This window comes from Agelaius phoeniceus, chromosome 5, assembly GCF_051311805.1.
Source record: "Agelaius phoeniceus isolate bAgePho1 chromosome 5, bAgePho1.hap1, whole genome shotgun sequence".
NCBI lineage: Eukaryota > Metazoa > Chordata > Aves > Passeriformes > Icteridae > Agelaius > Agelaius phoeniceus.
The window spans coordinates 51121551-51141023 of record NC_135269.1 but is presented as its reverse complement, the minus strand read 5'-3'; positions in this window follow the sequence as shown (position 1 = coordinate 51141023).

Sequence of the window (19473 nt, the reverse complement as noted above, 5' to 3'; positions counted from 1 at the left end):
AACACTCTGGTAAAATGCTGTTCTTTAATATTTGATCTGCATGTATCTCCCTTTCCCCCTCACCACAAGTAGGTGCAGCCAGGAGGGACTGAAGAGTGGAGGTTGAGATCTGACTCCAGGCTCCTTTGCTCTACTGCTTGTTGTGTGCCACACCTAAACCACCTCCTAATCACAGAGCTATATATAGGGAACTTTCAAATTAAGTACAGAACTGGCTTTACAAAGTTATTTTCTTGACATAAGAGCACAGTAGATATCTTAAGAGGGATGGAGGGGCAAAGGACAGAAACATGACCAAGAGAGATGAGAGGTTCTTGTGGGTTAAAAGAGTCATGAAAATACTCCTGTGACCCTGCAGCACTCCACTGCAGTGTCTAGCAGGAGTGATTAACCCATGTTCAGAACTCTAAGAAGAATTATAGCTGCATGGGCCTTCCCAACATCGTGATATTTTTTCTATTCCAGGGCTTTTATGAGGGTTTGCTATTCCTCAGTCCCTTGCAGCAGCTGCTGCTGCTGTTGTGGATTTGCAGCTGCTGTTTCTGTGTGGGCTTTGCTGCCATATGGCACCATAATTCCCACTTACCACAGCTCTGCCCACTCTTCTAATATCCACAGTGTTATTGACTAGTACATCACTTTGTTCTTTGAAGAGAATGTTATGTGTTCTGGCTGTTAATCATGAATCCAATGGTTTTATTCCACAGACCTGAAGGCTTAATTAAAGTGATGCAAGTTTTTTAATCAATCATCCCTCATTTTCTGCAGTAGATGGGAAATATTCCTCTTTACACCCATCCTTACCTGGACTGCGAAGCTCTTATCAGTGGGCAAAAAGATGTCACCAAATGTGCAATCTCTGAAAAGTGCAAATATTTGATTTCAGTCTTTGAAAAGTGAAAATCTTTTCAGTTTTCAATAAAGCATATCCTAGAGAAATATCAGAGATCGTTTGTTTAACTGTGCTGGGAAGGTTCATTCAATATGATGTGCCATGAAATCAAATAGGCTGGAGGTCACCTGGGCTCATCTTTCAGTCTGTCTTTTTTTCTGTCGAAAACCTGTGATGTCAGGGTGTTTTGGGCAGGTGGATGGGTTGATCTGACTCTCAGCTTTCAAGCTTTTCTGTAGTACCACAGCGCCTGGAGTAGCAGTCACTCAGGGATGAGAATGAAATAAAGGGGAATTTGATTTTTTTCCTCTCATTCTTCTACCTTTTGTTATTGTTCCTTGCTATGTTTGCTCCGTGTACAAAAATAGCAATGAGCTGTAATGATCTCTCATTTCTCCTGCCAATATCCTCCATTAACAACACAACTGGATCAGACACATGGGTACAGGCTTTTGGCTGTCAATGGAAAGTAACACTTCTCAACCTCATGTAGCTATGTTCTTTTCTAGAACAAGAGAGAATTTACTGTGTAGATATAATGATATCCATTAGAAAAATGTAACCTATTGTTAGACTAGAAAATTTCTTGTGTTTGTTTAATCCTGTACTGTAAACTATTCACCAGGCAGCAAAAACACAACTAAGCAGGGAGCAACCTGTCTGAAGGGTGTGGGATTGAACAGTTAAACTTTTAGATCCACAGTTGCAAGCTGTCAGCTGATAGCATCTTTGCTTTCTGCTTTGTTGCAATGTGAAGTGCCCCATACAGAAAATGGGGATGGCATATGAATAATAAATATTGCAGAGAAACAGTTGGAGTTTTTCAGGGTGCCAGTGTTCCTCTCTGTAAAATGCTTCCCTGTATAATTTACTAGGTGTCTCTGATTAAAGTGGAGACAGTGTATACAATTACACCTAACAAAGCAATACCTCCAAACAAAAAGGGTCATTGTGTTGCCTGGAAACTGGTAGTCTGTCTAAAAGTGAGCACCTGCACTTGCAGACCAGTGTTAATTTGTCCTGCTTTTGGGCAGGAGCAGACATGGAATTCAACTCAAGAGCAAGACACTTGTTTGTCATCAGGAGGAACCCTGCCATAGCAGTGAGGGTGTCCTCACTCCACAGGGAGCATGGACAGAGCTCCATGTTCTCTGAGTACTGGACAGAGTAAATGGCATTTTTCTGCACACCATGAGGCTGCAGTGTGGGAGTAAATCCCCAAATCTCTATATGTAGGAGCCATACGTGCCCCTGATCCATTCTGGATAAAACATGGTTGTTGTGATGTGGATTCTGTTCCTCTCAACGTGGGCATAGCAGCAAATTCAGGCACTGAGCATGAGGCAAGGGTTTAGCTTGAGGATAAATTCTGTGTACATATTAATATGTCTGCTTCTTTGATTCACTGCTGGAGGAGTATTACAGACTTTTTCCTATGATATAATGTCAAATTAGTTGTGAGAGCCATTGAGCCTGTTATAAAGAACATTTCATGAAGTTGTATTGGCTGAAAAATTTTTCATGCTTCCAAGAACAAGAATATACACCCAATTATTCTTAAAGTGGCGATTATCTCCATGTGGATTTAATTAGAAAATTACTAAAGAGAAAGTAGGGCGCTTTTTTTTTACAAACACAAGTTTCAGGAAAAAAAATTGTGTAAACCTTGCTGTCTTGGTAGCCTTTAAAATTATAATAATAATAACAATAAAATCTTGTTCTCAAAAGGCCAGGAAAGCATTTGATGTAAATAGATTCAGCTCCATGGAAGCACATGGATATTTGCCAATTGATACCAATTTAGAATCTCTCTTGACCTTTCATGCAGGGATAAAGTATCCTTATGGCAACTGCAAATTTTGAAAATGACAGAGTTCTTTTAAGATACATTTTACAGAATAATTGACCCTTAAAAAGAAGATTTTATAATAGAAAGTCTACGATAAGTGGGGGTCTTTGTTTTGGTTTTTTTTTTTTTTATTTAGGAGGGGAGTAACAATGAATCATATTTTCTTGGAGATCATGACTGTTACTCTGGGTTTTATTGAATTCAACCTCAGTATGCGAGAAAATTCAATTGATTTTGATGGACTCGTTCACAATTCAAGGGCATTATTCAATGCCACTTAAGTTGTTAGAATTGGATCTTGTCATAAATAGAAATAAAACTTTATTTGTGAAAGACAGATGAAACAAGGTAACATCTTTTCAGATTTGCTAGCTAGCTAGCCCCTTAAACAGTAATCTTCCTAGATATGTCATTGAAGGAAAGCTTGTAAAAACCTTCTTGACACTCACCTAGCCTCATGCTGAGGTGACAGGTAACTGTTTCTCACTGTGAACCTCAACCAGCAGTCATGTCCTCTGCATCATACACTACCATTTATTCTTGGAAACAGGAAACCCTGAATCCAAGTCTTATTTGTCTGAGGAAGATTTGATTTCATTCAGACCATATTGCAGGCTGACCAGCCCTCCAGTGCTGTGGTGTCCTGGATACCAGAGTCCTCGGCTCCCTTGGAGCTGCATGGTGCAAAAGGCTGAGCAGTGTGCAGAAGGCAAGCAAAAATTATGTTCTCTGGGTAGAAGGACAGAACTCTTCCCCTTTGAGGTGTTCCTCTTCTGCTCCTTTCTACTCTTGCCAGGTGCCCCAAGTGGAAGTGAATCTATGCCTGAATTACATGCTTTATTTAGTTTGTTGTCCATTAGAAAGGGCAATGGGATACACTCTGTATCCAAAGAGTATATTAGCCCTCCTATTGCAGTATTTAAGAGGAGCTGTGCATGGCAAAGAGCTTCATTTTGTTCCTCTGTGTCTTGTCATCACATACCAACACAAGTGCATTTCTGATCTTTCTCTCACCTGCTTTGTTTTTCTTGGTAGCCTTTAAAGCCTTGGTAGCCTTGGTAGCCTTGGTACCCTTCACTCTCTCACTAATTCTGCCTCAGTCTTTACCTGGGAATTTCTGCCCACATCTTCTCTCCTTCTTGTTTGTCCCACTCTACCTAAGCAACTGAGAGCACAGCCTCCAAGAGCTGCTTTTGTAGCCCTGCCTTGGATACCTCACTTTTCACAGGGTAACACTTGACCATGCTTTGCAAAGTGATTTGAAAGTCACAGGCAGAGCCACTGTGAAGTTTTTTCCATGGATGCACATTTCCATCTCTGTTTGATGTCTCTTCACTTACTGGTGGACATGCTGAGGCTATGCAGCTGGAGAGGGGTAGTCTTAGTTTGCTAATCATTCTCATGTCACAGAGAGTAAGGAGGCAAGAACAGCTCTGGTACAGGCCTGATGGTCAACTTTTTTCTGATTCCTGGCAAGAGACACAAATTATCAAGGACAGTGTCTGAATAAAATAATGTAACACACAAATTACCTACCTCTTAGTTTTCAATCTATAAACACAAAACCTGCAAAACTGCGTTTGATGGGAGGAACAAAAGAAAACCAATAGGCTATATTACAGAAAAAGTTTATTTTAGCAGCTATGGCATGAATTGCAGAACAAGTAATTTCAGAAGAAATTAGAATATTCTGTGTTTTAGATAAATGATGGAACTATAACTGAATGGGATTTGAACTTAAAAGTGAATTGAAATCTCTGGAATTTGTTTCATAGAGACGTGTTGGCAGTAAGACTGGGATGAGGCTGAATAAAAAGAAACCAAATAAGGCAATGTGATGGTGGTCACAGGGGTCTTATGTTGAAGGAAGAGACGAGGATTTGACTCCATGTTTCAGAAGGCTTGATTTATTATTTTATGATATTTATTACATTAAGACTATACTAAAAGAATAGAAGAAAAGGTTTCATCTCAGAAGGCTAGCTAAGCTAAGAATAGAAAAGAAAAGAATGATAACAAAAGGCAGCTGCCTCAGACTCTGTCCGAGACAGCTGGGCCTTGATTGGCCATTAATTATAAACATCCAAAATGGGCCAATCAAAAATCCACCTGTTGCATTCCACAGCAGCAGACAATCATGGTTTACATTTTGTCCCTGAGGTCTCTCAGCTTCTCAGGAGGAAAAAAAAATCCCGAGGAAAGGATTTTCATAAAAAGATGTCTACAACAAGGCAAGTTTTTGAGGGATGTTTAAAGGAGAAGATATCTTGTTTAGCACTTAGACTACAGCAAGTGAGCAACATTATTTGGACAAACACATATGGGAAACACACATAAAGGGGCTGCATTACTCTATCACTAGATACTGTTAACTTATCAGTAGAAAGATAATTCATTACCTTATCTTTCCTTTTGTAAGTATAGCAAAAAATACTGTACATTAAAAAAAATCACAATAGTGAAGCTAAGGTATTGGAGTAGGGCACTGGGTTTATTACAAACTAAGGAAGATGTAATTAAAAAAGTAAGTAATACAAGGAATGAAGAATTAGTGTAGTGCTTCATAGGTAAGCATTGATTTAACTGGCTCCCTCTTTACTCTGCTCCAGAATTAAAAAAAAAAAAAAGGGAAAAGAATCAGATCTTTGCATATGTAGGCATGAATGTCATTTAACAAAACAGGCTGAATCATGAATTTAATTACACAGCAAGTGCAAGTAAATTGTTTGTAGTGCTGTTATATAAATGTGTCTGTGATAAACCCATTCACATTACATTCTGTTTCTAATTCAATTTCCATGCACAAGCCCAAATTGCTGGGTTTGGTCCTATTAATATAGATATAACAAAACCAGTATAAAGGATGACATGTTTTGTCGGTCTTTCAATAGTTGGTTATTATAAAGCTATATCTTGCTTCCTAATAAATGCCATACTTACAGCTAAACAAACAAAATCACAATTTTATAGCCAATTTATTTTATGTCCATGAATAATATATACTGCATTAAAATAAAATTTGAAGCATCCACCATAAAATTGTACATGAAAATTCATACTGAAAATGAAAGAGGAGTAAACTAAAACAGCATCTTTGATATATAGCAAATTCTATGGAAAAAGAAAATTCAGTCCTGCCTGAAATTTCTGCTTCTCATCATTATCACACTTTTAGTACACAATCACTTCACAGCTATAATTTTGTTACTGATTATGTTATTAAGGTCTTAAAGTGAGTCTATGTACTTGTTCTTTGTCCCTGTGCACTTTATGAACTGCAATCCCTACCTCTGCCTATCTTGGATTTTTGTTTTAGTTTTAGAATGAACAGTTTAGGAATCAGTTGTCCAGAGGACATACAATTTCCATAGAATACCCATATTTTTTTTGCCAAAAGGTAGCACTTTCAAGCTCCCGCCTTTCCCCCACCCCACCCCCTGCATAACAAAGCTGGATGTAAGGGTCAGCAGTTGAAAATACAATCAAGCAATTTCCTGCTGGGAGGGGAAGAGCAGTGCATCCCTGGTGCTTATGAAAATAAGCCATGTGCTTATTTTCACCCACTGTTTTTATGTAAAATAAGTGTGGAAAAAAAGGACTGCAGATTAACTAGGCACACATGGGAAACAGCTGATATTGGTGAGCCCTTCCCTGGAGATGATTTGTCTAATGGTAGGCTGGTCATACCATCACAGGATCCCATCCAAAATCTTGATGTTGGAGAGTTTGGTAAAAGAACTTAATAGCTTCATTTTTATTTGTGTTTCACAAGATTCACAGTTGGCTAAATAAAAGTCCTGATTCCTTGGCAATGATGTGTGCACTGTTGAGGTGTAGGTCTCTGGTGCTGTACACAATTTTGATGCCAATATAAAGCTTCTGACACTACAGTAGCAGCAGGAGTGTTATGCCAAGTATAATCTATACTGTGATTTACAAGAAGAAAAAACACATTTAAAATGTTTCCTTAGGACTTGAACTTGTCAGGATCATAGCCTAAACAATGTAGTAACTTACCCAGTGGGAGAGCAGTGCATGGCCAAGTTCTGCACCAGAAGAAGCCTTTTTTAACAAAAGGAAACATTTGAGCTTTGATTTTTGTTTGACATTTGGCAGTAGAAACTGTTCTGGGCAAGTAAACATGATGGAAATGGTGCATTAAAAGTAATTTTTATCACTTACCCTAGCAGTAAGTAACAAAATCGTGACTTGGGACACATCCTCATGAAAGAGTACATCAAGGTTAGCCTTTGACTAAGGCAGGAATAAACGTAGGCCAGAGTTGCTATCCCTTAGAAAGGAAGGAAAATGTAAACTGAAGCCCCCTGTGCATGGTCCATTCCAGGAGTGATCCAAAAAGACAAGAAATAAGCACTGTAACCTTAAAAATGTATCATTGCCCCTCTTTTCTGTGTACACATTTGCTTTAGTAAATATGTGTTGTTTATAGGTGCAATATAATATATGAAAAAAAAATAGGTATTTCTTTTGATTCCTACAGCCATTTAGCTGCTCTTTGGATAAATGAGGCTTCTGTACATTCACCACCTTAGCATGTCCACCACTGAGCCAGTTATGTATTTCCAAAGTAATCTTCTCAATACAGAAGAAATTTAAAATGAACCTAAGCAAGCACTAGATAAAAAGAATTTTTATTATATGCCTTATCTCACAGCTGGTGCAAAGGAAGTTAAATAAATAGAAATGGAGATCTGTTTTTCTTCAAATTGGAGTTTTAAAAACACCAATTAAAATATGTAAAAATCAAATATCTAAGGAATTTGTTTCTCCGACCTAATTTTTGTGTATAAAATTCATCAGTTGCATTCACACTCCATGATTCCACCTTGCTCAAAGTTGAACTTAAGCCAAAGATTTCAGAAATAGATGAATTGACGGACTTTTAATATAAATGAAAAACAAATTCAAGATTCTTTCTTTAAGTTACTTCAGCCTTTTAAAAAGGATGAACATTCATCACGACTGCTTCAGGATTCACTTTAATACATATTTGATGAGATTTGAAAGAACTCAGACTTAGAAATTCTCTTTTATTTAGGCTTACTCTAAATACTGAACTGGAATCAACCTTGGATTTAAAGGAATATTAGCTCTCTCCTCACATATTCTGTCTAGTCTTGTGAGAGCTGCCCATTGTGCCCAAATACAACAGTTTCTTTAGCAGTGCTGAATTTTAGACACTAAAGACAGCCTCTCCTCAATGGGGGTTACTACAAGGGGAAAAAGAAATTTTCAGTGTGTCAGGGAAGGGACAATCTAATCCTCTTTGCTGGTACATCTGCTCTGGCAGTTTTGCTCTACAAATCAAAAGGCATCCCATTAATTAAAGTTCCTTTTGCTTTCATTTTTATTCAGCTCAAAAAAATGTGACCACTATTCAAAAAAAAGAAAAAGGGTTTCAGCCCACTTTACTCACAAATATTCACCAAAGAAGTGCACACACTTTGTCTGGTTTTCTTTCTCTTTCTTTCTTTCTTTCTTTCTTTCTTTCTTTCTTTCTTTCTTTCTTTCTTTCTTTCTTTCTTTCTTTCTTTCTTTCTTTCTTTCTTTCTTTCTTTCTTTCTTTCTTTCTTTCTTTCTTTCTTTCTTTCTTTCTTTCTTTCTTTCTTTCTTTCTTTCTTTCTTTCTTTCTTTCTTTCTTTCTTTCTTTCTTTCTTTCTTTCTTTCTTTCTTTCTTTCTTTCTTTCTTTCTTTTTCTCCCTCTCTTTTTTTTTCCTCTCTCTCTCTCTCTCTCTCTCTTTTTCTCTCTTTTTCTCTCTTTCCCTTTTTCCTTCTCCTTTTTAATAGAGAACCTTTCCCTTTGGCAAAGTGCAATACATTCAAAGAGTCTTATAAAACAAAGCTTTCAGTTCTTGGTCAGCAACAAACTCATCTTTGTTCATGCAGCTCTATTAAGGAAAGAAGGCCAATTTTATGCAGGTTTCTATGGTCTGCAGCACAAAGGCATCTATCTGCATGCAAGCTATCTGGCAGCCACACAGCAGACTATGAGATCATCTATTTTAGCAATAGCCAGCTGCAATGAGGAACTGTAAAAATTATAAACTGGTTTATATAGTGCTTTGTTTTTTCCCAAACAGGAGGCATTACAGATTTATGTATTGTTTTGTGGACAGATAACAAGTGCAGCTCATGGGGTGCCTTCACATCTAGATCTCAGGATCTGGTCTGCATTTTCCCTGTGTGTCTAGGTCTGTTTTCATTGGACACTAATGTCATCTATCTTAAGCAGGAAGTGATGCTCGACTGCTTTATCCCTGGGGTTTTAACTGTTGTCTAAGGAATTCTGGCCCTTTATTTGATGGACTTTTACTGTGCTTTTGCTACCATCCACTATTATTCCACAGTGGGTGGCCAGCCATTTAACACTTGCCAGTTGCATCATACACTGCCCATAAAGACCACATACTGTAATTTCACAGCATGAAGAAAACGAGAATATTTCAGAATATCTTCTCATAGAAGAGAAAGATGTTTTTAGAAGGAAACTTGAAAGGAATTGGAAGGGCTTTTTTACCGAAAGATGAGTTGTCCAAGGCAGGATGCATACCCTGATCTAAAACAAAGTGAAAAGGCTCCCTTTCAATCCAGCTAGATTTGAACTGGATCTGTGCCGTAGCTGGACTTATAAAAAATGAAGGGTTTGGGCTGCATTTACATACACAGTTCAGTGTGTTTCCTTGTTTATTAGCATAGGTAGAGGAGAACTGAGTGTCTGAGTAAAGAAAGAGTCAACCAGAAAGTGATTTCCTGAAAGTCAGTTTTGCAGTTGTGCACAGTGTCCCCCCTATGAACAGATGAGCAAGATACAATAATAAGGTATGATGAGGAATTGTATTATGTCAATCCTTGTGCAAAAAACACTTTGAGATTGTTTTTATCATGCAGTGATGGCCCGGAAGACAGGGTCTTATTGAAGGAGAATGCCTCAGAGTTGCTTCTCCATGCAGTTAAATTAGCACATCCCTAAATGTGAAGGCTAAGCATAGTGTGCCAGAAGTATTCTCCTGAATTTATCAATGCAATTCTAAGATGGTAAAGCCATGAAGTTTAGAATTTGTTTTTCCCGTATCTTTTGAATATTATGGCATGCTTTTTTTAAACTTAAAACACCTAAAAGGCATAAAAGAAGGTGGAAAAAACCAGGATGATACCTATGCTTCCTATTGTATGTGATATATATTTACCTGAAAAGCAAAACCAATATAAGTTGCTCCCTTTAAAGTGTATTTGAGTGAGAAATTTATTACACAGGAATAGAAAAGATTTACAAGCTTTTGCTATCTAGGAGCAGCATTTTGGAAACAATAATGTTCTGTAAATAGAGAATAGTGTGTACTTTTTATTAAAGCAGGAGATTCAGTTGCAGCTAGTTTGGCAGAAAAGCTCACCATGTTAATGAAAACAAAGCCTTTACATCCAGCGTATTCTCACTTAAATAGAGTGGTTCTTCAATCAGTCCAGTGATTCTTCATTCATGTGTTTTGGATCACAGCATCCATTCTGTGGTACACAGAAATAGATGTAGAACAAATGAATACATCATATTTACAGAATCACATTGCAGCAGAGAAGCAGAAATTCTACAAAGCATGACATTTACTGCTGTAAAAAGGTGACTGTCTTCGTTCTCCCCCTCCAGATGAAAAGCAGGCTTTGCCTTAGGTTATACACTTGTGATTCCCTAAGCAGTAAAAACACATTATTACTTTGTATTATTAGCAATACTATATCTTTATTTCATATTAACATTACTGTTTACTAGCCTCAGCCCACTGCAGCAGATGTTGTGTAAATGCTTGTGGGAACTCTGTGTATTTGAGAAGATGGGTTCTCACATTGGTTTTAGCATTTCTTACAAAAGCCAAAAAATAAGCCTTGTTTTGTTCCCAAGTATGAAAGAGAATTCATGTCTTCAGTAACACCTTTGTGAGTGGGTGAGAAGTGAGCTATATTTCAAATGAATTATTTAGCCACCCACACACAGATTTAGATGGATGATTAACCCGTTAGTGTGTCTTTTCCTAGTGCATTCTTCACAATTTCTAGTTCACATGTGTGTGGGTGTGTGTGTGTGCACACCAAGAAGAGACACAGCTCCTTGAAAACTTGGGTAACCCAACACAGGTAAAAGAAATGAAGGAATACAAAGAATCACAGGCTCTCAGTAAACATTCTCTTTGGAATTATATTAAAATACATACCTGCGTGAAAGAACATTTGGAATACTATTTCAGAGAATTGAAAAATCTATAGCTATTTCTTAGGATAAAGCAAGATTTCAAGAAAATGCATCCATGCATCTATTCAGCGAGCTGCTGTGGGACTGTTGGAGGAACTTCTGGGTGAAGTTCTGTTTAGGCTATGAGTCAAAAACCTCTCATGAGCTGAATTTACATATTCATAAGCTCTGAGGTCCCTTGATTTCATTTGCTAATCCTGAATTACTATAACTTAACCTTCTGCCACATGTCAAGTAGGCCTTCATAACAGGCTTCCTGCCTGCTACATGGGAAGTAAGAAAAATTTGACTGTACTTAACCTACAAAGGAAGAGCCAGCTAAGCCTCATATGCAGATCTTAGTAGGTTAAGTATAGCAGTTATTGCTGCTCACCTGCAATGAAATAGCTATTAGGCTACAATAATCATTAGGCTTCTATTGGATTTATGTTGTTAAGTGTGTATGTCATTTTTGAAAATGGGACTTCAACAGCCTAAGTAATTGAAGCACTTCTGAAGATTTACCTTAGGCAATGATAATTCCTTCCAGCTTACAGGAATCAATCTATCCTGGGCTTTTAAATTGTGCTGAAGGGTGCATTTTGCTATTGGATCCATACACAGTGAAGACCTCATGATAATAATCCCTAATTCTTATTTGCGCTGTAGTATCTGAAAAGGAAAAAAAATTCTTCAGATAGAAGGAAGTCTTCATTTCCCTAGGAGTTTTTAAGTGATAAGTTAAATTCCATGGGAATAGCTAGTAAGGAAAACAGATACATAAATCAGGATGTTTGATATTTCTAACCCAGTGTCTCAGGCGCCTTTCAATTTGCAACAAAAGGGTTATAGACCCTGTAGCCTGTGGTTCTCCTACTCTGCTAGAGAGAGAGATGCTATTTGGATATCTAAATATTGCTATGCACCTCATAAATTATGTTCAAATAAATGCAAACTTTCTGGTTAGAAACAGTAGTTTCAAAGTTCTATATAGCTGCTCTAAGAGTGTAGAAATCCATGATCTAATTTACTCATAAAGGGAAAGGCATCTCCAGGCTGATTGTGTGATTAGGCTTCTGCTGAGGTCCAAAACAATGTTATGGACAGATTGTCTTTAACAATCTGTTTTCCCTTAGGTGATAGGAATTGTTATATCATGGTAAAGCTTGGAAAGAAAAAGGAATGAAGGCAAGGTGTCCAAAAGAAGTCTTAGTTTATGCAAGCAATTAGTTGTCCTTTGTTTTAATAGATGAAACAATCTGTTCGTACATGTGTGTAGTGTAGTAGAACATAATTTGCCATTGCTTATTTAACACCAGATATTCTGTGCTATTTGGAAAACTTATGTCAAGCACAGAACTATTGATTGCCCTTCATGCACAGGAAGTTCAAATTGCCTGACCAGGGCAATGTGTACTCCTATTTGGTGTTCTTTTAGAGAATAATAACATCTATCTTTTACCTTACTCAAGTTTTGCATAAATCCTATGGATTTATGGAAGTCAGTATGTCTCAAATCCTGAAGAGACCACATCTAAAGATCAAACAGCATGGAATTAATACTTCCTTTTGAGTAGAAGAACCAGCAAAAATTCTTCCTATCAGATCTGAACTTCCTTGTAAGTCCAGCTTTTCAGGAGATGTAGGTAGGTTCAAAAAGAGGCTCTCACAGATCTCCGTAAGAGATCTGAAAGAAAATTATGGTTTTTGTTGCTTGACAGATATGACTGTTTCCAACAGTTAAGGGCAGAAATATGATCCAATTCTGCTTTTAGGTGACTGTGAGAGGCTCTTTTGGGCTGTGGGCTAAATTTTCATGCTCATATTGCATGAGTCAAAAGATGTGTTTGGACATCTGGCTTCTTAATACCAGGATGGGGACTCTTCAGCTGATCTGCCTCAGTTGAGTTTCATGATGCCTTCACAGTAAAACTTTCTCTTTACCCACAGTACTGTGTTCTGCAATGCTCACTTTGCAGCTCAACTGTTATTTGGCCAAAAATTCCGTGTTCCTTACTGTGAGATGACAGAACACATATTTATAGAGCAGCTTAACGGCACTACCCAGGGAGTTGGAGGCTTTGATGTGCATTTGAAGGAATGAAATGAAAAAGACCTCTTTGATCCTATTAAGGGCTGTTTTCTAGAGTTTTAATTGCTACCAGTTGAGCTAGATGTAAACATTAAAACTTCCATTGCAACAAATAGGGTATGATACTTCTATTTTTATCTTCTCACAGTGAAGATATTACATTAAAGCAGATTACATTTGCCACCTCTTATCAAAAAAGTAAGAGTTTATGAAGTGTTCATATGTTACAGTGAGGTAATTGTTCATAATTTATTTCCATGATCAAAAGAAAATCAAGATACAACTTAGATATTTATAAAAATATAAACATACATATGTATATTAAAAAAAGAGAGATCAGTAGATGCAATCAGTCTTTAATCTAGCAGGCAAAGGCAGTGTCTAGAGGCTAAACCAGATAATTAGATAGAGGGTATATATTTTTAGCTTTTTTTATGTGTTAGCTGGAACAAAACTTCTAGGGAAATGACACCTGACTCAAATTTCAACCCTTGCTGGTATGCTTGAGACAGATTTATTCACTGTAGTGGTGTTAGTGATCTGTTTTTCTTGGTTCTAGAGCAAGGGATTCTATATAATCCATGATACTCTATACTGTTTTGCCTATCCCTAGCTTTCTCACCTTATTCAACAGGTGGAATACCAGTTATTTATCAGCTCTCTGTCTGTTAGGGAAAGGATCACTGGATAATGTTCTGTAGTCTGTGCTGGGCAATGGGTCATGCTGCCTTATATGTCTCAGTTCTCATGATGTCTGAATGACAAAAGTTGTAATCCAGCCTAACTTCAGACATCTGTGCTCTTGTGTCTATGCTGAAACTAAATGTCCATGGCTCCACTTCCATCAAGTAGCTATTTTCAGGACGCAAGTCATCATTCTATAATGAGAATGAAAGCAACAATGAATAAAAAGCCATAAATGCAGAACATAATGTGGTGAATTTCGGGGAAGTAAATGTGGTCACTGGAAAATTCTGACATTTGATGGTTTTCAATTTTGATTTATGGAAAAATTACTAATAGAATGTCAGAATTTTTTTGATCTTGAGGAATTTTATGTTCAGAAATGTACAATTTTAATATTAATTGCTGTAGGACTTGACAGCTGTTCCACTGGAAAGAGGGGCCTCTCATTGTCTTCAGTGGATTTAGGAATGTATCATGGCATCTGAGTTTTGAAATGCATTTTGCACATGCAGTTGCCATCAACTTAAGTCAAATCTGATATGCCCCTCTGAAATATGGTTTATATGTTGGGATGCAGCTATCTCACTGACACAGAGTCTGATAAATGAATGAGTAGGATGTATTGTTCCTTCATTTACACCTCACACCGCTTAATAAGCAATACCTGCTACACATCTCGATCATCACCAAAAGAGCAAGCAGTTTCTGATTCAATTTTCCTACTCTGATGAGATTTTAAAAATTAGTCGTGGTCAGTATTATTCACCATTTATGATAGAAAAGCCTTCTGTGTTTTACATCAAATAGCCTGTAAACCAGATTTGAAACAGTGAAGTGATGACAACCTTTTGATATTTTTGTGTATGTGTGCATACCGACTATCTTTAAAGTGGAGATGAGTCATAAATTCAACACACTGTAACATCCATAGAAACACAGTCACATGGGAACATCAGTATGATTGTAGCAGCAGGTAAGACTCAAGGCAGACTTGAATAAAATACTGAAGAAATGTTAGTTTACTTAAGTAATTCATAGAATTCAGCACCTAGCTGGTTGCAAATCCTGTGGAAAATACATCTGAATTTGGTTAGAGAATATGTAGTTCCTTAAGCTGGAGAGCTATTAGATCTTTTAAAGCAGAGTATTTGCATTCCAGTGGAAAGATAAAAACTGAGACAAAAAGCAGAGCACCTGGATGTGGAGGTGTATGTCTTGTAAAAGTGTAATGGGAATACTGGGAGCCTTGAGAGAAGCCAGATGTATCCTGGGCTGCACCAAAAACAGTGTGGCCAGCAGGTCAGGGGATGGGATTCTGCCCTTCTGAAAAGAGAGGGCTTAGGGGTGACTTGATTGTGATCTTCCAGTAGGGAGATTGCAAGAGAGATGCAAAGGGACTTCTTACAAGAGCATATAGTGACAGGACTATATGTTGGGGGGAGAATGTCTTCAAACTGAAAGAAAGTAGGTTTAAATTGTATATTCAGAAAAAATGCCTTTATTATGAGAATGCTGAGACACTGAAACAGGTTACCCAGATAAGTTATGGATGATCCCTGGAAGTTTTCAGGGCCAGGGTGGATGGAGCTCTTGTTGCCAGATGAAGAATTGTTTGCACCTGGTGGATTAATACAACATTTATTCTTCATAAATCACTAGCCTATGGATCTGCACAATGCTTATTCTGTAGGATGATGTTAAGCATTGAGCAAGAAGAAGAACTGGAGAGTATCCAGCCCAGTTATGCCTAATTTTTATCAGCTGAACCGGCAGTCAAATATGACTTTGGGATCACTGACCACCCAGGACTACCAAAGAGATCTCTGGGACAGAACTCATGAGTATTGGGGAGGGAACATATATTAATATTCTTTGAGAAAATGGTTATCATATTGATGTTTATTCCAGGAAAATCAATTAATATGTATGTAAAATACAGTATGTAAAGTGAAGCTCCTTCTATACTCAGGATGAATGATATTTCAGAGGAGATATCCCCTTGTGCATCTGGTAGAATAAAGAATGCCTGCTACATTGGTGTTAAGGAATTTTATTTCTACCTATTTTTGATAACACTCTGAGTGACTTGATCTTGTGAAATGTGTTCTTGTGCAAGGCAGGGGAGTTGGAACCAGATGATCTTTGAGGTCCCTTCCACTCAGGTGATTCTATGATGCCAAGATGCAGGAGTGGAGTGCAGGGAGGAAGAAATACATTCTGAAGATCACTGCCAAATAGTGGTGATCATGAAGCTATGTCTCATTTCATTCACTGGTTATGTAGCCTGAAATCCAAATTTATCTGGATTTTTGCTCTGAAAAGGAAGTGCGAATTATTTGTTCCAGGATACTGAAATGAGGAAACTGACTGAGCCATGCATACTGAGAGCAAGGGCTACAATGCCTGTCAGAAGAATGATGGGTAGCTATGCTGATGATTGGGAAAGAGGGAGGTTTATATCCATGTCTCACAGAGCATGCCCTTATTATGAGCTCTGTAAACTTTAACCACATCACTTTCAGCTTCCATTTACTGTAACTGGAAGTTATTGTCCAGGACATGAAGCCACCTACCTTGTATGCTTCCTTCAAAGGCTAAACCCATACAGTCATCTGAATAGACTGCCCAAAGCCCAAACTGTCAGGTCTGGTGCTAAGCAGTATCAACAAACCCACAAATGCCTTGAATTGAATGACATGTTTCACCTTGCAGATTACTACTACTCTCTCTGTGTTATCATAAACATGATATTTCTTTTCTCCCATCCTAAGTGGTTAGAAGTTTCTGAGAAGAAACTGCCTGCTGCTCCATCTACAGCTGGCAAAGGGACAGAAGTACAGCTCAGTAAAAAGGTGCACTCCACGTGCATTCATGCAGCTGCAGTTTGGAACTTTAAGATCTTAGAAGGAAAGTACAAATGTACTCTTGAAAGTTTTAAATAAACTATCTAGAAGATAGGAAAGCATGAAATGTGATTTAGTCACGTCTTGAAATTAAAACAGTGTTGAGATCTATTTTCCATCCAGCAATTTGGGGTAAATGCCTCTTCTGATTTTCTTTATAGTCTTGTAAAGTAACATGAATTTAGTAAGATAACCATCCTTATTTTGTTACCTTTGGACAGAAAACATGTTCCTAAATTTTCAAACTGCACAGATTGATTTTGATTTCCGAGACATGTAAGACAATGTCTTGTAACTTTTTAATGAAGAAAAATAGATTAGCAAACATAAGTTGAACTGCAATTCAAGAAGTAACAAAGGGATAAAGAGATTTCACTCCATATTCTAGCCATGGATTTCTCAGCAGTGTCAATGGCAAACTGATCTTTGCTTCTCTGTATTTTTTCTTGGGAAGATTTTTGTACATTATTCTGTACTTCATATTTTCCTATCTTTTCCTTAATTCTTAAATACCGTAAAGTCTTTTGCACACATTTTATAGTCTATTCCAAGAATGGTCTGGTTTTTTCACTTTTCTCTTTTGCTGGTTCACAGCTGGAGAACTCTCTTTTCCTCTGCACTGCCTAGGCACCACGGGTTGAATTGTCTAAGAGGAAAGTGACTACGCAATTGCTCATATAGAAGCAGTTAAAGGCAATTAAATAAGGCTGCTGGATACAAATAAAATATTTGACAGCCCACAGTATCAGTAGGTTCTTAAGTGCAGGGACACAAGTGCAAGGTTCTAAGTCTTGAACCTCAGGTGTTTACACCTCAAAGTTTACACCTGTCAGACATGAGTTCCTGCACCCAACATGAGGTGAAGGTTTCACCTTGTCTCAGTATCTGGACCCAAGTAGGAGAAATCAAACATGTATGGCTGCGACTGTAACCTTCTGTAGGAGGTGGAATGTAGGGGTTTGGCCAGAAAAGATGGTAGAAGGTGTTTTGCCACCTTTTATTATTGGTTAATCCAGCTGGGAAAGTGTTTTCTCAGTAAAATCCTAGCTGTTGTCTATTTCCATTAGCTGCAAGTTGTATTTGAGACAGCTGTAGAGGTCATATTGACCAAGCTCTTTCAGCAGCAACAGAGATGTTCAAATTAAAAGAGTGAGAGCTATAAAGAGCTTTTAAAGTCAAAAAGGATCAGTTCTGGGTTCCTTGCATATAGCTTGTTTTTTAGAACGGTGAAAGCTCAGGTAACTCCTTGAGGATTAAAGACATTACATTTTCAAATAAATAAGGCCATTCTTTTGGGCATATAAAGCTATTTTTCCTCCTAAAGCATTTGCTTCTGCAAAATTCCCTAACTGTAATCTGATTGGGATCACTTCAATCTTTAAAGCAATTATTTATTTTGTTACTCTCAGTGAAAAAAAAGGCAAAGTCCTAAATTATCATTGGAAAAAAAAATCAATTTTTTTTCCCCCAGTAAAAGTGAGTTCTGCTTATTTAAATACATTAGACTTCCATGAGAACTACATGGCTTCACTGTGGTTTATAGTCTTGGTAATTTTTTTCTCCATAGTGAATACTTTACCTGCTATGTCTTTCCTATGGCTGTGGGAATGCATGAGGGAAAACAAAATGCATAATGGGTTCTGGCTTGATTTAGAAGAAACCCTGTATCTGTCTGCCTTTCTTTTCCCTGAGAACAGATGTGTTACTCTGCAGGGAGAGATCCTGACTGATATTGATACTAGAAAAAGACTGAAAATCCATTGGGAAAATCAAATGAGACTCTGAGGAGCTTCAGAATAGTAATAAGAGTAGTTATGAAGGAAATAACATTCTATAAATTTCTTTTAATCTTCCTTTTAATTGCTCCATTTGCACACAAGTGCCTCAACATTTATGCTTCAGGGAAATTTTAGACAGAAGAGATGTTTTTCATGAGAAGGGATTAAGGTGCAGATCTGTGTTTTAAATGAGCTTAGTAAAAAGATCTCCTGTGGTGCTAATAATACGTGGAAGGTTTTGCTCTTTGGTCTTCATAATTGGAGTCTGAGATAGCATCTAAGTACTTTGTTCTGAGTGCTTCCATTTAACTCCCATTTTCCACTCCCATTTTCCACTCCCATTTTCTAAAATTACTGAGAATATAACAATGGGTTGATCTTTCTGAGACTTAAATTTATTATCTTTCGAAGTCATTTTGAGATATTCAAAGAGAAGACCTGAATGAAGCATGATCTCTTCCTTTATTTCTGTGCAAATAACACAGGATTTTTACGCCTTCTCAGTAAAAGTAATTATTAAAGGAGTTTTTTTATTTTGAATCATATGGATTTTTTAGTAGGACCCTACAGACACACAACTTTAAAAATCCATCCAATTTTTAGAAAGAATAATTCTTCATGATTCATCCAATTGATTGTAGCTGAATTTCAGAAGATTTCAGAGAACCTGAATATTACTTTCCCTCATAAAACTATATCAGGCTTGATCTGAATTTCCATTTCTCAAGGAATTCTTAGAGATAAAATGGGATAAGGAGCCAAATATTTCAGAATTCTTGAAAAATGAAAAATTTTAATCTATCTCCTTGTGATGTTTCATATTCATACATGGAAAATGGTCTGTGTGGGTAAGATTAAACTGCTAATTCCTATGCTATGTCTACTAATAAAACCAAATAATTGTTTTTAACTTTATCATAGAATACACATTAATATTTAGTTTAGGATAGCGATTGAAATGATGACATGAAAATGCATTTTTTTTTGCCTTTGATCAAGACAATATATATTTCAGATCTGTTGAAGTGAG